The 17,806-nt window shown below is 43.7% G+C and overlaps 2 protein-coding genes and 1 long non-coding RNA gene across 8 annotated transcripts in view; 1 reads left to right on the top strand and 2 right to left on the bottom strand.

Moving 5' to 3' along the window:
* GPC1 (glypican 1) overlaps positions 1-7,248 on the bottom strand; it is a 344,777-nt gene extending 337,529 nt beyond the window's left edge. The window contains exon 1 of the mRNA XM_084528749.1: positions 6,983-7,248. The gene's annotated coding sequence lies outside the window, so the exon portion shown is untranslated. The remainder of the gene's footprint in view (positions 1-6,982) is intronic.
* LOC311441093 (glypican-5-like) overlaps positions 1-17,806 on the bottom strand; it is a 410,588-nt gene that overhangs the window by 38,609 nt on the left and 354,173 nt on the right. The window lies entirely within an intron of this gene.
* Positions 8,440-10,429, top strand: LOC311441095. The gene is made up of 3 exons (XR_014695796.1): positions 8,440-8,536; positions 8,857-9,033; positions 9,373-10,429. It is a non-coding gene; the product is annotated as an uncharacterized lncRNA (long non-coding RNA).

Here is a 17,806-nt window from a genome sequence, read left to right on the forward strand (position 1 = left end):
TGTTACTCTTATACTGCAAAGAACCTGCAAGACTGCAAGCAAAGCAGCTGATCACATTTTAAAGTAGATGAGTAAAATTAACATCAGCTAATGCTTTTGTAGAAAGCAGGTCTTGTCAAAAAAAAAAAAAAAAAAAAAGCAAAGGAAATCCCCTGATATCAAGCTATACCAAGACCCCATTTGATTGATACTGACCATTTCATTATTGTGATGCATTTTTATATGGTGTTTGATTCAGTGTAGCAGAATACTCTGGTTAAAAACAGATTAATAACAAGTCAACTGAGAAAATTAAAGTGTTAACTTCCTAAAGGGAGGATCAGATGTTTTTAATGATTTTTTCCTAATGAATTGTTACTGGTCTCCCTGTACTTTTCAATACTTTTCATCCATGATACAGATGCAAATCAATTCTTGCTGTGACCACGACCTGAGCATGACATAGTATAACCACCCTATCTTCTTCTTTATTTACCTGAGGAAGCCAGGTCCCCATTGCATTTAAATAAATTGTATTTTAATGGAATCAAATGTGATGTTGTACATCAAAACACGACTAATGAAGGCCCAGAAAGTAGTTCTTGGAAGAGTTTGGCAGGCACTGGCCAGGCAGGTTCAGCCTGAGCAGAAGCTATGGCACTGAGGTGGCCAGGCTAAGGCAATCCAGGAGCATGGGAATGGAACCAGTGAGGATGGCACTGATTTTGTTCTGCGCTGTTGGTAGCCTGACAGTGCAACTCAGTGGATTATTGCTGGCAGTAATTTTTTTACATCAATATTGAAAATTTGGAGAAGCTTTCTCTCTCTCTCTTTTTTTTTTTTTTTTTTTTAACAAAAATAAACTCCTCAGCTTTCTTGGAAACTTGATCCTGATGGTGGAAAACTGAAGACAGAGGAATTCAGATAAAAAGCTAGGTGAAAGAGTTCAAAGTGAATATAAGCAAGCCCTAGGACTGAATGTCCAGAGAAGTGGTATATTCCCCATCTCTTAACAGTTCCCCGTCACGTACTTAACCTTTCCTTCTAGACACACTTCAGTGAAACACAAATGACTTGGCTCAGTCGGGGAGCAGCTGTATGCTCGTTCTTGCCTGTGATTTCTAGAAGGACTCCCAATGTGACCTGATAGCGTATTCAGGTCTTGAGCTCCACAAATTACTGAAAAGTAAGTAGTGGTCTTCACACTTCTGTTCCACAGCAAGGGTGTTCTCATTGACTTGTGAGAGCTAACATTATCCATAAAATTAAGGTTAAATGTGTTAATCACTGATCATCCTAATCAGCATTTTAAATTGACTTCAGTTCACTACCTCAAACAAGGCTAGAAACACTACAGCAACTTGAAGGGGGAGTCCAAATAAAGCAGAGTTTATGCCTGACTTCTAAAGCTTGTTTTTACTCTAGCTCTAAGCACACAAACCCACAAACAGCCAATATCATTACCCAAAGAACAGTCCCAGAAAGCAATATATGCACAATGAATTATATTATTGCATGCCTTGTAATGTACATTGTAACACACACGTTGTAACAGCTTACAATGATGTCTGCTGAAGGAGACACTTCTCTGCTGCCCCTCATTTGCTTCTACCTTCTCCTGTGCCTTCTGCTCTTTCACGTTACTGCCACTAGCAAACCTTTATCATGTACATGGAAGCATACTCTTGTACCTCTCTGCAATTCAAAATGCAGCTTGAAGATGTCTTGATATTCTGATCCCATTACCTTCCTTTGCTTCCCCAAACTACCTCTCGAACTCATCCTGATCCATCCTCTTCATCTGTTATCTTGCACCTCCCCATGCTGTACCTCCATTAAAAGAGCTTCATTCCATTTTGTTGTTCATTTCACTTCTGAAAAGGGCCATGCTAAGGTAAGCATGCTGTCAACAATAAATCATACACACAGCTCCATCACGTGAGCTAGGGTTAGCTGATAGCCAGGTCTCCTGGGTGAATTCCACTCGTTCTACGATCTCATTTGCTGTCCTGGAAAATGTTAAGCACATGGAATTATGCAGACCACAAAATGCTGCGTGAATGGAGATCTAAGCAGGGAAAGCTTGTTGTTTTCTTAATGAACACCTGCCTAAGAGCTGTTGCCAGCATCATGTGCAGATGACACCAGAAAGAGCCAGGTATCGACTGGTGCCTCCAGGGTGCAGGAGGAATTGCTAAGGGTCTCCTGAAAGCACAGCCCACGGTATTTCCTTGGAGATCTGCAAGTTGCTGGTAATCACATTATCCCTGCAGCCCCTGTTACCCAGATCTGCAGTGCCACAGCGCAGAACCAGTAAGAGGCTTTCCAGAAGGGGAGATGCAAATGAGCGCCCCATTTACTAACACTGTCACTTTAAAGGAGATATAGATTAAATAAAGTCCAACACGCTGCTTCTGAGTAGGCAGGCTGTTGTGGGTAAGACGCTTCCTACTGTGTTGACTTCTTAAATCTACCAGTGCCTGCTCAAGAAGAGCTGAAACTGATTATACTCGATGTGCTAAATGTCACTTAGTCATGATATGTGATGTTTCTTCCTGCCTCCCGTGGATTAGAAGAAAACAAGCTGGGCTGTAATTTTGTATCAGTGAGAGAAAATTCAGCCACCAAAGGGCCAAGGAAACGCTGCCAGGCTGGTGAGGGTGGCAGAAGATGGAAAGAAAAATATAGTACATACTTGAACTACATTTTAAAAGCTAAGGAGATATTTTAAGGAGATAAGACACTTGCTAATGAGATGCTTATATTAAAATTGTATCCAGATTGGATAGTGGTATAAAATGTGTCACTGGATCTAGCATTTCCATATTGTATGTTGTGAATTTTGCCTTGAGGGCAGAATAAGATGCAAAGGGAAAGGGAGCTCCCCCCCACGTCCCAGCTGAGTTTCATGCCGCTGCATCAGCAGGCTGACATAACCAAAAGACACTAGAAAGGGGGTGAGCTGGATCAATCAGAATAAAACATTTTAGCATTTCTGGAACTCTTCAATGATAAAATCTAAGCCTGGTGAAGGTGTATTTAATTTCAGTCTAGTACTGCTGTATTTTGGTAAGATTCTGTGATATTAAGCACCACAAATAGCTCACTTGCCAAATGACAGTAGTGTTTTATTAACTTTTGTTCTGGTAGTTATCTGGGAGAACAAGCCGCGAGGGACTCAGGGAGGAAGGAAAGGCAAGTGGATTTCTGTGGAATAAGCCCAGTGTCATTCCCACTCATCACAGACAGGATGCCAGTCTGACATTTTTGGTATTACCAGGAACATGTAGAGAGCCCATCATCCTGAAGAGAGAAGCAAAACTCATTTCAATACGGAGCTTTAAGGCCAAATGGGAGAACACATGCACCAAGCTGGTGCAGGGCTCATTACTGACATAGCGTTCCCTGTGTAACGGTTTATGAGACGGAAAAAAGGATGAATTATACAGACAACAGGATGTTGTCAACGCAAACAGAAGGCTTATCAGAAAAGAGCTGTTTATCATTAGTAAACATTCAGACTAAGAGAAGCTGCTAATATCCTGTGTGGCATGACATTAGAACAGCAAGGCTGAAGCATCTTTCACCTCTGGTTGTAATCAAAGAGAGCTGCAAAGATGATGTGCTCAGGAGCCAGGTATTTTAGCAAATACGTGATTTCTCTTGCACAAAAAAATACAGTAGCAAGAAGATCACGAGCAAGCTCCTCTAGATTAAATTAATATTATCTGTAAATAACCAGGGAAAAAAATCTTAATCCTCAGGACTATTTTGCATGCAACTTATTGCACTTGGGAGAAGAAGAACAAACGCTGGACAGATTTCTCTTGAGTGGTGGGGGAGATAGTTTAAGTAACAGCAACTACAGTACAATTTTCTTCCTTGGATTGAGGTCTCTCCGTGGAGTATGCCTTCCTGACAGCCCCTCGGACACAGCCTCTGCGCTGCCACGGGGACGCCATCCGTGCGTGGGGGACATGTGGAAAGCCAGACTGTGCAGCCAAGTAGACGATGCCTGTCTGTCACCCGGCTGCTGCTTGTCAGGCCACAGCACAGAGAAAGGCCACCGCTGCTGTGTGAGGTGGCACAATTTGTCCTGGGACAGAACTTGGCCAGTAATTTGAGCAGCACCACCTCCTGGAACCGGGACACACAAAATGGATTCCCTCCACAATTTAGGAGGTAGCTAGCATGGGCAGCAGCAATCCTCTCATCACAGGACAGGCTTCACAAATCAGCCAAGAGTCTCAGGAAGAGGCATGTGAAGCCAGTGGTGCTGTAGGTATGTTGTCATGTCACCCAAGCTCAGCAGATGCAAGTGAGGCTGGATATTTCCATAGGGTTTACAAATTTACCTTTGGGTGACAACACTCTCATAAGGTTGGGAGCTCTTGAAATCCTATCCAAACTGACCTAAATGAAGACTTGACATTTTTGCTCAGGTCAGGAGAAATCTCCCTCCTTAACAAATACATGTTCGTGACCAGAATGTCCTGTTTAACCTGAGTCAAGTCCTAAGAACTCATCCTGGTGCTAAATCACGTTAAGAGAAGCAACTACTTATCTTTAATAAACCTTCCCCTTGCCCACTCCTAAATTCAGATCTTTTTCATTTTTTCCTTTAGAAGATATTTATCACAGTAAATTTCTCAATTTTACTTCTCTTCCTTCTAAAGGTCAAGGTACAATGTTGTATTTATAGAAAAATCATAGTTATCAACAGCTAACATATGGGATGTACTGAATAGCAGGAGTCACAGTATTTATATCATATTTACTGCAAATGTGTTTACAGCCTCATTTCTCTTATACTGCTGGGTGATGCACTAACTCACAAATTAAACATTAACAGTGATGGCAACTGATTTACTAAATAGGAATTATAATGATTCACTAAATTACAGCAGCACCTGCTGTTACATATTGGCATTTATGAGACCTGTATTGATGAATTTTAATACTACAGTGTGTTACAGATACCAACTAATAAATTCTACACTCAAATCAATATAGCTCATGAAAATCGGTAATAATTATTCTGCCATCTAATAGAGAGGCTTTTCACTGGTTGCAACATTTGCCTTCATGTTCAAGGTTGTATACTTGTGTCTACTAAGTTCAGATCACGAGAGGCAACAGGACAATCCAAACAAATTCTCCTGTAAAAGCAAAGCTCAGCAGTGAAGTCACATTCTAGCATGAGTTACAGACTTCCTGTGACGTCTCTAACTTATTCCCATCTTCCCTTGACTGGACAGAAAGCAACTACAAACCCCAAACCACTCTTAGGTTGAATTTATGGGCAGTAAAGCTGCTTCTGTTGCAGCCTGTCCTTTCTCGGTTTGCATTCTGATGGGAAACAACGTGCTTCTGGAACTGAACCGGCTCTTAAGCATGAGATTTATTGCCTGATATGCTGCAAGTGTAGCTGCTGTGCTAGCCTAATGCAAGCAGATGGACCTCCTAGAGCTGCCTCCCAGCGTGTCCCTCCATACTGCTCTGGTAAACCGGCTTGGATCAGAACTAACGCTGCTTTATAAAGACAGACAATACATGACACTCCAATTAAACAGCTTTGTTTTGTTTATTTTTAAAAGCTTGGCTTTTTCCCAAAGAAAGTATCGTTATGGGATCAGGGTTGCATTGTGAGACAAAGTTTCTCCCTTTTGCCCTGTCACCTGTGCTCTATGAACACCCTTATGCAAAACAGGAAACACTTGGCAGAGCGTCAACTGCACGCTGACACCAGGGCACCTTTCACCTCCAACCTCATCCTACTATCGGCCTAGATATCAGATACCTAATGCTTGCTGCTGTCTATTGGTTCCTTGTCTCTAGTCAATACATCAATGCTCAAAACCCAAATACCTCAATCGGTAGAGAAAACCACTCCTGTCTGCCTGCAGGCCTACAGCTCTGCATTTCCTCTTCCTCAGTGCAGGATCACGTAGTTCAGCGGAAAGGTTTGCTTATGTGGGAACTCGCTACTTCTGAGCACACAGTGAGTGCATCTCTTCCTTCAATTTCACCGGGTTTCTTTAATCAACCTGTAGCTGTCAATCTGCCAACTTTCAGACACCGAGAATCAGATCTGAAAGTCCTCAGTGCTTACAGAATTGGATTAAAAATCTGAATATAAAGTAGAGATAAAGCTTGTTGCTTTACAACCCTTTAAAATAAAATACACATTTGAAAGCTAGTATGGCTATATAATGTGAAGAAACTGCCTAACACATACAGACAACACAGCTTTACACCGTGTGCTACAGAAAGCAAACTGTGCAGCCCTCCTGCAAAACTGACAGTCGTCAGACAGAAATCTCATTTCAAATCCCCTCTGCCGCCTCCCACCGAACGTGCCAGCCAGTGCTGTGAGAAGCATCAGGACTGCAAACCTACCAAGAACTCTCCTATGGATCACCTCATTAAACTATCATCTGTCATTGTAATTTCGTTACTTGGGGCCTAGACTATTTCTACTCAGGATTGTTTTTCAACACCCCTGGTAGCGGATCGTTCACCTAGCTGACACTTTATTTCATTTTTACAATTCTAATCTAATCTGCTGGCTAGCAGGATTGTTTTAGCAGTCACGAATTCAGGGGCACACAGAAAGAAGTTCAGCACAAGACAGCCTCTTTACTTTGCTGATACTTTACAAAAATCTACCAAAACTCCACACTTCTCTAATTTCTTTTTATTATAAACTCTCTGTGCTCTTCAGGTTAGACTGACTGAAAAGGACTGCGCTCCATTATCACACTACATTTAAAATATGTATTAAACGCAAAGCTATGCATAATCTCATTTTATACCAAAATAAAACCAGATCTGTAAAAACCTGTGGAATCTCAGACCACTTCTCAGATTACTTAGTGCTTATGTCAAAGAAAACAGATCTCAGTTGAAGCAGCTCATCATGCAAACAAAGGCATCGAAGCCTGTCATACCTTCCACATGTCACGAGCCTGCAGGACCTTGCCTTTCCCCTTCAAAGGCCTACCTTGAGTCCACTGCTTCTCCCTCCACAGGGGATCCAGGAACATCCCACATCTTTAAAAAGATTCCTCGCAGGAGCTACGCAACCCGCAGGTGTCCGTGGTGATGCAGGGGAACCTTTTAGACCAAAATCCAAACTCTGAGCTGAAGCACCTGGCAATCCTAGCATTCCTTCTGGCCTTGCATTTCTTCATTCTCAGCAAATTTTTCACCCGATTTTGTGATGTTGCTGCTCTTTCCAAGCTCTCGCCATGCTACTCAAACTTTTCTGACCTCTCTCAGCTGCTCACAGTTATAGTTTAATAGAATAAATTAAAACCTCAGGACAGGTGTTTTCTGCTTGATGAGAAGGGCCAAGAGGGGATGTGCATGTGGTGCTGTGAAATACTTAACCAAATTATGTCCATTTGATACTGTTATTTCCCCCTAGGATGGGCTGGGGAGCAGAGGAACTTGCTCAACTTCTTAGAAACCAGTTTATTGATTTGACATGCACAAGGAAAAGTGCCTTGTTTCATCCATTTATCTTGAAAAACAAATATACCCCATAAAGGTAAAAAATGCATAAGTATCAAAAAGAGAGAGCATAGATACATCTCTTTGTAAAAGTCATAAGAAAAAGAAGTAGCAATTAAACTACCCTTAGCTTAGCTATGCCACAGTTACCTTCGAACAGTGCCTTTTCCCCTGACTAAACTGACCTGGTGTTTCCCTCCCAAAGAGAGGATGATCATGGCTCGAGGTCCTCTGCCTTCCTGCCCTTCCCTTTCCCCTTGTGAGGCACTGAGTTGTGGGGCTGAGCCATGCACACCCCGCGGAGCAGCGGGGGCCTCAAACACAGCTTGCCGAGACACCACCTCACCTCCTGCTAGTGGATCTTCCAGTGAGGATTGCAAGGAGAAAACACAGACAGACAATGGATTCTTCTCTGTGTTGTTCCCCAGTTGAAGCTGCCCAGGACAACCAGGAAGCTACACTGAGGGACTTTGAATCCCTTCAGATCTGTGACATGGAGAGCGCCCTTCCATCATATCTAATGCCTTTCCTCTGCTGAAGCAGAAAGCGCCCCAAGAGGCGTTCGACATTACCTGTTGAATTGCTGTAAAATTACAATTTTCCTCTTGTTATCTGTTCGTAGGGGGTCTCTTGACAAAGCCCACTTGGGCAGGGTTAAGTAATTTCTGATGCCTCCCCTACGGCTGGTTATTCGGAAATGCAGCCACACACCTGCAGTTAGCATTAATCATGTATGCCAGGCCGACTCCCACAGGCCTGAAAGTCTTTGGCAGCTTTATGAATTAATTGTTACAGCAGGGATCTCATTTCTAGGGAATGATTACAGGTTTTCTTTAATTTTTTCTTTACATTTACCTCTCTGGCAGATTTGTCCTTACCAGCCTTTTTTTTTTTTTTTTTTTTTTTAAGTAAAACCTCAGATGTTTCTTCTAAGATGTGGTTATTCACATCTTTTCTACCATCTATGTATAACGGTTTGCTTCTTCACAGGAAGTCTCTAATCACCTCTGGGTTACACAGAAAGGATGAGGCATACAGCTTGGTTTGTTTTTGTGTTTTTTTCTCCTTTACCATTTTTTTTTTTTATAAACATAGTCTTTGAAAGTCATGCTATATCTTTTGGTATCCTTAGTTACTGTTCTCCCAGAAGAGACTTCATATCTGAAATTACAAAGGGTCTGTGATACCGATGAACTTTCTTTACAAGCCATGGTCTAGCTTACTTACCTTTTTAATGCTATTCTTCATAGCTCAGCGTACCCAGAGGCACTTTTGATTGGGGTGCATTTGAAGTTACACAGAGATTCACAAGTTCTATTTTTTAAGTTTTTCTTCTTATTTGTTTCTTTACTGCAATATAAGGACCTTCAGTGTGGAAGAGAAAATCCATACTGTCTGCCATACCCCGCAAAACCAGGTGCCAGCACAACAAGCAGTGCCGGCAGGACCACTGGACAGCATTTCCTCGTGATGCTGGAAAGCGTGGGGCAGCTGCACCGCTCTGCTCCAGCCCTGCATGCCACGCGTGGCTTGTTCCAGGTAAGTGTGGGGCTTCTGTATTCTTTTTCACCCCACCAGGCCCCAGGCAGCCTGACACCCAGATTACCAAAGGGATAATAGCTCCTGCAGCATGAGTATTTTAACAGATTGCCCTTCTTTTTATCAAACAGGGATTCAGCTGTGCTAAATGAGCCCAAGTGCCTCTCTTCCCTGGCTCCCTGTCCCAACTAGCTCCTGCTTCTCTTCTTCCTCCCTTTGTGTTAGGGTGGTACTGGGGACTACAACTAAATTCCACACTGGGCAAAAATGGGTTTTAGTACTTTTCCATTCCCTCCCCATCACACCCAAGTCATTACTGAAATATTTTTTATCATTCAGTACTTCTGCATGTCAAGAGTCAGTGAACAGTACAACTGGGATGGCACCTTCCGAGTGAAGCTGCAAGTCCAAGTGCTTGGGCACATGAGAAGATCTGGCCTCCAGATACCAAGCTAATTGCCCTGCAACAACCAACTGGGACAACTCTGTAACTGATTCCACATAACCCTGGCATTTTATTCTTGCTCAGGAACAAAGAAAGAAAGAGATTTGCATTTTCCAGCCAAAGCCTGCAGACTCCAGACAAAGCCTTGTTTTTGCTTTCTGAAAACCTATTCACAATTCAACCTATGTTACATTAAAATGAAAACACACTTAAGACAAAAGAAAACCTTCTTTTCTTCTAAACAAAGTAAGCACTGAATCTGTATCACCCGTTTGCTTCCAACATAAATACATGACATGTACAGCTGAGAAAAATATTCCACCTTTTAAGTAGATCAGGGAGCAGGGAAGATAATTAACAGATGGATGGGCTAGTGTATATCTGTGCATAATAATCTGTTACTGCTAAGGCTACCAAGTCAGCACTAACTGCCCATATCTATCAGACTGCCTGCAGATGCATCAGAACTCCCTGCTGCCTTGCTGAAGTGGATCTGCTCTGGCTGAGAGGTGCTGTGATACCCATCACAGAGCTCAGCTCCAACCACCAACCCGATGACTGCAGGCTCCTCTTGTGGCTATCCTGGCATTCAGGGAAGTTCAGCCTCATCTGTCAGACACAGACACACAGACTAAAAGAACCTCTCATCTTGTATAAACATTTCTGTGATTAATGAAATCTTCGTGCTCTCCACAAATCACCAAACGTACATGTGAAGAAAAACCATCCCACAGGTTGGGACCCTGTAAAAACCAAGGTGGCTCCCTGCTACATCACGAGAAAATGCAGCTGGAACAAGAAAAAGCAGATGTGACTGGGGCCTTTCACATGCACCTTACTATCACTCTCACCACGACGCTTCTGGCACCTCACGCTGCAGCCTGGCAGCCAAGAGCGCTGCCCTGCCCTGGGAACCTCTGGCTTCAGGCAGCCACTTCCAGCCTCTCACAGGCTTCACTTCACACAGCTTTCATGCAAAACAGTCTCTGATCCAGGATAAATATGGTATGACAGATGAGTTACACACCTGTTTGCTCACATACTATTTGTTAAAACCTGTGAATAAACAGCCATAGAAGTTAGGACAATGCTGTTGTATGCAACACGGCTCGGGTTGGTTCTCATCACCCGACATTGCGCAGGAACAGGACGCAGAAGCGCTCTTGAGCTTCTCTATGTCTTGTAGGCGGGAGGCCTAGGCAATGACTGGCACTCACAGCAGCGTATTTTGGAACAAGGAACACAAATATAACTGCTGGTAAAGTGGTGGGCAGCCCAACAAAGGTCTCTGCTGGCAGCGAAGTGAGATTTGGGGCAGTCTGGCAAGGACAGGTCTGGGACGCATCTGCTGTGCAGATCCTGGAAGGTGCTGATGTGCTGAGAGACAACAGGTTTCTTCCTCAAGTCAGGAGGAAGGCAGCCTTCCCCTCCACGGGAAGTCCTTCCTAATGAGAAAGCCCTGCAGAGCTGTATGCTTGGCCCCACTCTTTTTCTGAGTAGCAGGTATTTATACATGGAGCACTTGCTGTCTTTCCACTCATGCTTGGTCTTATTAGCTGATCTCTTCTCTGTTTTTTTTTTTTTTTTTTTTCTTTTTTTTCTTTTATTATTTTATTTATTTTTTTTCATGACTATGTATGTATTTATTCATGTGGGAAAAGGCCTGCTTAATTACACACCAGAGGAGGTGGACTGCATTCACCCAGAAGTCTCCCTTAGCAAGGTGCCCATCACCTCCCCAACCAAGGGAAGCGGAGCCGTGTCAGGACTAGCAGGGTGACACCTGCCTTGGGGGCCTGGTGTTGTGGAATATGCACAGCAGGAGGAAATACAGTCATTATTTTGAAAATCAGCATCAGAAAACAAAATTCAGAGTTCCAATCTGTATTTGTTTCTCATTTAAGCCCCCCTCCCCCTGTTTTCCCCTAAACTAAGCCTGCAGTATTTTGATTTAAATTATAGTCATCAGTTAAATCATTCATTTCAGGTAAGACAGTAAGAGTGATGTGTTGTAAAATTCATTCTTCAGCTAATGTGGGGGAACTTGATTTTAATGCCTGGAACTGAAATGGCTTCTGCTTTCTGTGCATTTGCCATTGAAAACACCTCCAAAAATAGTAAGGCTAGAGAAACAGTGTGGTAAATGAAACTGCTTTCTCTGGACTTGTTTCTGGCAGACTTGGCTGCATAAAGGGAAAGACGTTGTTTTTTAGGAACTGTCCATGTTTATGAGAAGGCTAAATATAGACATGAAAAGGGAGGCTGTTCCTGGACAAGGAAAGCAGGCATGTTTTCAGGAAAAATTTGCATGGGATCTTACCCACTAACCTAGAAAAATAAATGCTATGTCCTAATGCACTCAGGGAAAAGAAGAAAAAAAAAAAAAAAAAGGAAAACAGTAACACACCTGTATCAAAGTGAGAAATTCAACACCTCATGGAAACACTGCCATCCTCTCCTGTCTTGAAATCTTTTCTTCATTTATTTAATTGAAAGTTTGGCAATTAAATGAACTGTTTAAATCCTGACTTGGCTAGAGGGCAGCATACGTGGGTATTTTGCTTCAAGAAGACAGGAGGAAAAGGTGCATCAGGGTTTGAGGTGAGCCCCCCAGCCCTTACTGTGGGCAGGAGGGAGCAGGACCCTGCCTGTTTGACAGCTGCACAGCACCAGCCAGCTGAGGCTGCTACACACGAGCCTAGATGGATTCGTGTTCTTTTAAATCCTTCCTTTACAAGCACAAAACCATCTTGCTCAAAAGCAAGAGTGAAACAGTTCCGATAAAATCTGTGGAGGTGACTAATTCGGGGACTGAGCATAAACAGGAAACACAACAGCTGCATGCAGCTTGCTTCAGGACCAGGGAAACTGCTGTGGAAATGCAGTTTATCATTAGAGGCAATGAGGTATTGAGAGAGTGGGAACGAAGCACTTGCTCTGTGTGACAGGCCCGGTACCAGCTGGGGGAGCAGACCCCAGCTGCACTCCCTTTCACTAACACAGAGCTGCCCAGGGGGCTGCAGCAAGCCGTCCTCCCGGCTGGCCCCCTTCCAGGTGGGGACACCCGTGTCACACAGCTGTGGGCGGCCAGGGCCTCGAGCCCCACCAGTACCTGTGCGGCTGCTGGAAACCCTGCTCTTTCCTGGGATCTTGGTTAATAAAGGCCTCATTTCATCCCTGAGCCGAGCCTGGAAGAGCCACGAGGAGGTGGGAGGCGGTAGTTAGCTAGTCCTGTGCTTCTGCTATTAGTGCTTCTGTGTTTTTACCCTCCATTTTTCCTGTTGTGCCAGCAGAAAGCAAGCAAGGTGTTCATTTCAAGCTTGCTCTGGTGCCAGTGGCTTGCCAAGAGCTTGGCCACAAGAGCAGGAATGTGCTGACACTGGGGATCGATTCTCTCCATCACAGCAGGCTGTGAATCAGGCCTTGAGCTGGTGCTTGGTGCCCAGCAAACACAGGTGGCAGGGCAGAACCTCCCAGTTTCCTTTTGGGACACCCCCAGCAAACTCTTTGGGACCAGGACTTGCTGCTGTATTCTCATCAGTGATCCTACTGCTGCCACTGTGACAACACGTCCTCAGACATAGGAGGGTGATAGCACTCTACCGACGGGAAAAGTGACCTGGAGATGCCACCCAGAGCTCTGGTAACTTCTGCAGTGCAGAAACAGCAGCTGTGTCTACAAGCCAAATGGTGTTTCCATAACCTTCAGCATATCCCCGTTCCCCTAAGCAAAGTCCAAGCCTCACGTGGGCCTAGCAGCTCAGCCTGGGAAACTGTCTGCCCGCATTTCCCAGCAGTTATCTTGTGTATGAGCTTGGCTCAGGTATGTCTGCGCAGAGCTGCTCTTTCCATGACTCAGAAAGCTGCCCTGTGCTGGTCAACAGCTTTGTTGCAAACATGCCAGAGCACTGACACCTCTAATGGTCAGCTGCCTAGGCAGACTTCAACATCTTTGGCCCTCCAAACTCCAGTATTTCAATATGAATATTATGCACATATATATTGTACACATTACACAATATGTATACGATTTATTGTTAAGGTCCCTTCCAACCCAACCCAGTCTATGATTCTATGATAACAAAATACATTATCTAATTCATTACACATTATATTATACTGTATGTTTAATGTGTATATAGAGTGCACCTGTGGTATATATCTTACCCTACTGCATGCTGTTAATTGGAAAATTATGGCTGCACAATGAAAGACAACTGATGTAATGGCAGCAAAAATAAATATAGGGACTTAGAAGCTGCACTAAACTTCTCATCAAGCACAGAGACTACCAGGGACCTTAAAGTAGAAAGCAGCACTGCAACACCCTGCTCTTCCAGCTGGTGTTTCCCAACAGCTGCACACAAACACCACCTTCCCCTGCTCACGCTGCAGCGCAGAGCTGGTTGAGCTGCTGGAAGCCAAGGCCAGTTTCCAGATTTTGCTGATTTTATTCTGGTTCTGCATAACGCCCTCTATCTACTCTTCTTTTCTACTCTTCCTCCTCCTGCTAGCTCTTGTTTTGCCACCCCAGCACAGCTCCTGTGCTGCCTGAATCCCCGGCGCAGCGAGCCGAGCCGGGGCGAGCTCTGCCCCTGGCAGATACAGAATCACAGGCTGGTTTGGGTTGGAAGGGACTTTGGGGATCATCTAATTCCAACGCCCTGCCACAAGCAGGGACTCTTCCTACTAGCTCAGGAATCCTGCCCCATCCCAGTGCACAGATATCTCAGCTCACTGGGACCAAGCACGAGAGCACTGCCACGACAAGAGCCAGGAGCAGTGCTGGGATGGCTCCGTGGTGCTGCAAGCATGAAGGACGTGGGGTGGCAGCAGCACTTCTGGGGGAGCAGCAGGCGTGCTGCAGGGGAGGGCATTAGCACATCACCCATTAGGAAGCCTTGAGCTGGCCTAACAGCCTGGGCAGGGAGGGGTTATACTATAGCACTGCCAGTGCTAGAGAGACAATCCAGACCCTAAAGTGGAGGTGAAATGCACTCTGGACACATGAAATAGCTCCAAGTTCATCTTCTGGTGCATCCAGTCATTTCTGTGAAACAATTTCAAGGCATTTCACATGGCTTGTCCTCACTAAGAGCCTCCTCTGCCATGCAGATATTTCCCTTCCCCCAGTTCTTACATTACTACCATCGAAAGTCATTTAATTTCAATTTCAGAGCTTGATTGGGCTGAATGTAATGGAACCAGATGCTGTGAATGAATGAAAGTTCCTTCCGTGAACACCCATCACATTTCTGAGCTAAGTGGGCCATGTTCAGCTGCATGCAGGTACTTCATATGCTTTCAGATAGTTTATCTATCTACACCAGGTATGAAGACAGTCCAATGAGCTGAAACTAAAGTAAAGGCATTAAACTGGCCTTTGTTGTCTCAGAAAGCAAATACTATAAAGCTTTAATTGCTAGTTAATCAACACACTCCAAAATAATGAATCATGTTATTTTTCTTGGTGCTTATGAGGTTTGAAATAGTGAGAAAATTATACACTCATTTTTCCCCCAAGGGTTTTTGGTTGTGGACTGTTTCAAAGGCAAAACAATTTAGCCCGAACATTTTACTTCAGTACAATCACAAGGCCAGGGCTGAATATGGCTGCATTAAAAACAGCATCTGCGAGTACGAGGGGCTGCTACGCAAAGAATTTCCTTTAGAAATATCATTTTGCAGAAATCCTTTTATGTTCCCTGTGAATATCCCCTGTAGACTGGGATGATAGGGGTACACAGTGCCAATAACGAAGCCAGCCTTAATGGGAATACATTTGAGACTACTGGTGCAATGCCTGAAATTATTCAGAGAGGTTTCAAACAGCATTTTTCTACCTTTTTCTAGTGGCTCTCCAGATGTTAGCTGGCCTTCAACAGCGTTCAAGGAATTTGCCACAAAGATATTCACAGAATTCATTTTGAGATAACTTTGACAGAAATACAAAACATTGAATTCAGTGAAAGAGTTAAAGATAACACATCAAAACCACTGCATTACAGATGGAACTAGCATAACATCTCCAAAATTCATCATTAAATAGCACTATTAATCTTGAAGCATATAACTTTTTGAAGTTAAGGTGGTGATGGTCCCATCTAGCAGAGGCAAGTTTCAATATAATTTTGTGAAAGAATCCATCTCCTTCAATCTGTGAGCAGTAGCTTCAGCAGGAACAGAAACAAGGTGCCAGAGCATCCTCATCACTGGATAGAGCCTTTCCTTCACTCATGACTACTACAGCATTATTCATCAAAATCAAATGGCAAACCAACGCCTATAAGGCACCTTAATGGGTACTAAAAAGCTCTCCTGAAGTCCATTAGCCTTACTACAGCCCCCCTGCCTCCTGGGCATGCATTTTTATTTGCTCTGGAGCACAGGAAAAGTTTCCTGCTCTGTGCACAGCACCTGGCACACTGAATCTAGGTAAGTGCAACTCTTAGGCACTGGTGTGACGTCTCCAGGCTTAAGCCCTCCATGCGGTTTGAGCGCTAGTTTCACAGATTGAGAACTGATTTAGAAGTACCCAAATTTAGGAGTAGTTTCATGGACAGACGTGGGCAATAGTTGCACCCTGACACAGGGACCCACTGGATGTGCTAATGGTAGCTCTATTCCATGGTTTAGAGCAGAAATTGGTACGGGGACTCTTAAGTGCCTTTTTTAGACTTGATCCTTTCTTTGCCAGAAGCGAGCATCCAGAACAGAGCATCACTCAAACAAAGCTCCTTCTCCCAAGGGCATCCATTTACGCAAGTTCACCCCAAGTGCCACCAAATCATCTCCTTGTTGGGAGACACACAGGTGAGCACGTCGGGTAGGCTGCTCACAGCACAGGCACCGACCCTGTGGGACCAACACCCCCAGCACAGGACACCACCGTGCCCATGGGGCTGGGGCTCTTCTCCTGTCGGCCCATTGCACAGACACCCTGCTCATAAACGGGGGCTGCACACCGCTAAATGCTGTAACCAAAATCACTGAGAAAACATGCAATGGAATTTTTGAATTAAAATAACGCTTCAAACAAATAACACTTGCTCTGATCGTGGAGAGGCATTCCTGCTCCTGATTTAAAGTTTGATATTTTCAGACAGCTGCCAACATCAGGACATCTGCTTTTACTTTCCTTGATGATACATGTACTTACAATACCAGCTATTTATTATTATTATTATTATTTTTTTTTTTAAGTCTTCCAGGTTAAGAACAGTTCTTTCTCTTGAATCACATGCAAAACCATGGTTAACAAAATTATTTAGATAGCCAATAGCCAATTATTCCCCAAATATTTTTCAGTAGATGGCCCATTATGGAAATCAATCAATTATGTTGCTTCTCATTAAACAGTCCAGCACTGCCATGAATGTTAAACATAATGAATTTCATATTTTAAGATAATCTCCATACTTGAAGTCATGAGGTTAGTGACATTATTAGCCTTTTCCCTAGCTAAAGCTCTTTTATTATTTCTGATTTTCTTCTCCTCCTAGGAGAATATAATTTATAAGGGCGATCTACTCTAAGCTAGGCTACCTCTTGAATTCTTGCTGATAGGAAACAACCTTATCTACTAAAATAACAGAAGAAAACTACTGAAGTATTTTTAGATTATGGATGACTTTTCCTGTTGCAAAGAGATGAATTTAATACCACTAGAATATGCACAAAACTGACTTAATACATACACCATGCAAAAAGAGGAAACTCAGCTACTTGTGCTAAGGAGTGGTTCCTGTACAGCTGGGCACGCAGACCTTCAGCAAGAAATTAAACTTATAAATAGAGTGTTCCCAACACTGAGATGAACACGGGCTCTCTCTTTTCACCAAGCACATCCACCATAAACAGTAAACACCGAAATAACCTTCATCTCACGCGTTAAGGGATTTCACTGGAGTCCCCACACAGAAGTCCCTGACAGTGGTGATATTGGCTGCAGCTGAAGAGAAGCCCTGCCCACACAGCCCAAACGTATCCCCACACTGGTGCTCTGGATGCAACAGAAGATGCTTGGTGCTGTTAAAGGCAGGCTGCCCCAAACAAGCAAGCAAAGGTTTTCATGTGAAGCCACGCAACCAGCAGCACTGCTGTTTTCTAAAACATAGGAACTCATAGGAAACAAAATTATTTTACTCAGTACTGAAAATATTACATGGTCTTCACCAAGAAGGATCTATAATGCTATTTCTAGAGCATACCATCTCCAAGCACACAGATCCAGTGAACACATGCAATCCATTTGTGAGACTGCTCCATATCCTGAAAACTGTTCCTCACAACAACAACCAAATCCACCGCTTCCCAGCACAGGCTAAA

The sequence above is a fragment of the Aythya ferina genome, assembly GCF_964211825.1.
Source record: "Aythya ferina genome assembly, chromosome: 9".
Lineage (NCBI taxonomy): Eukaryota > Metazoa > Chordata > Aves > Anseriformes > Anatidae > Aythya > Aythya ferina.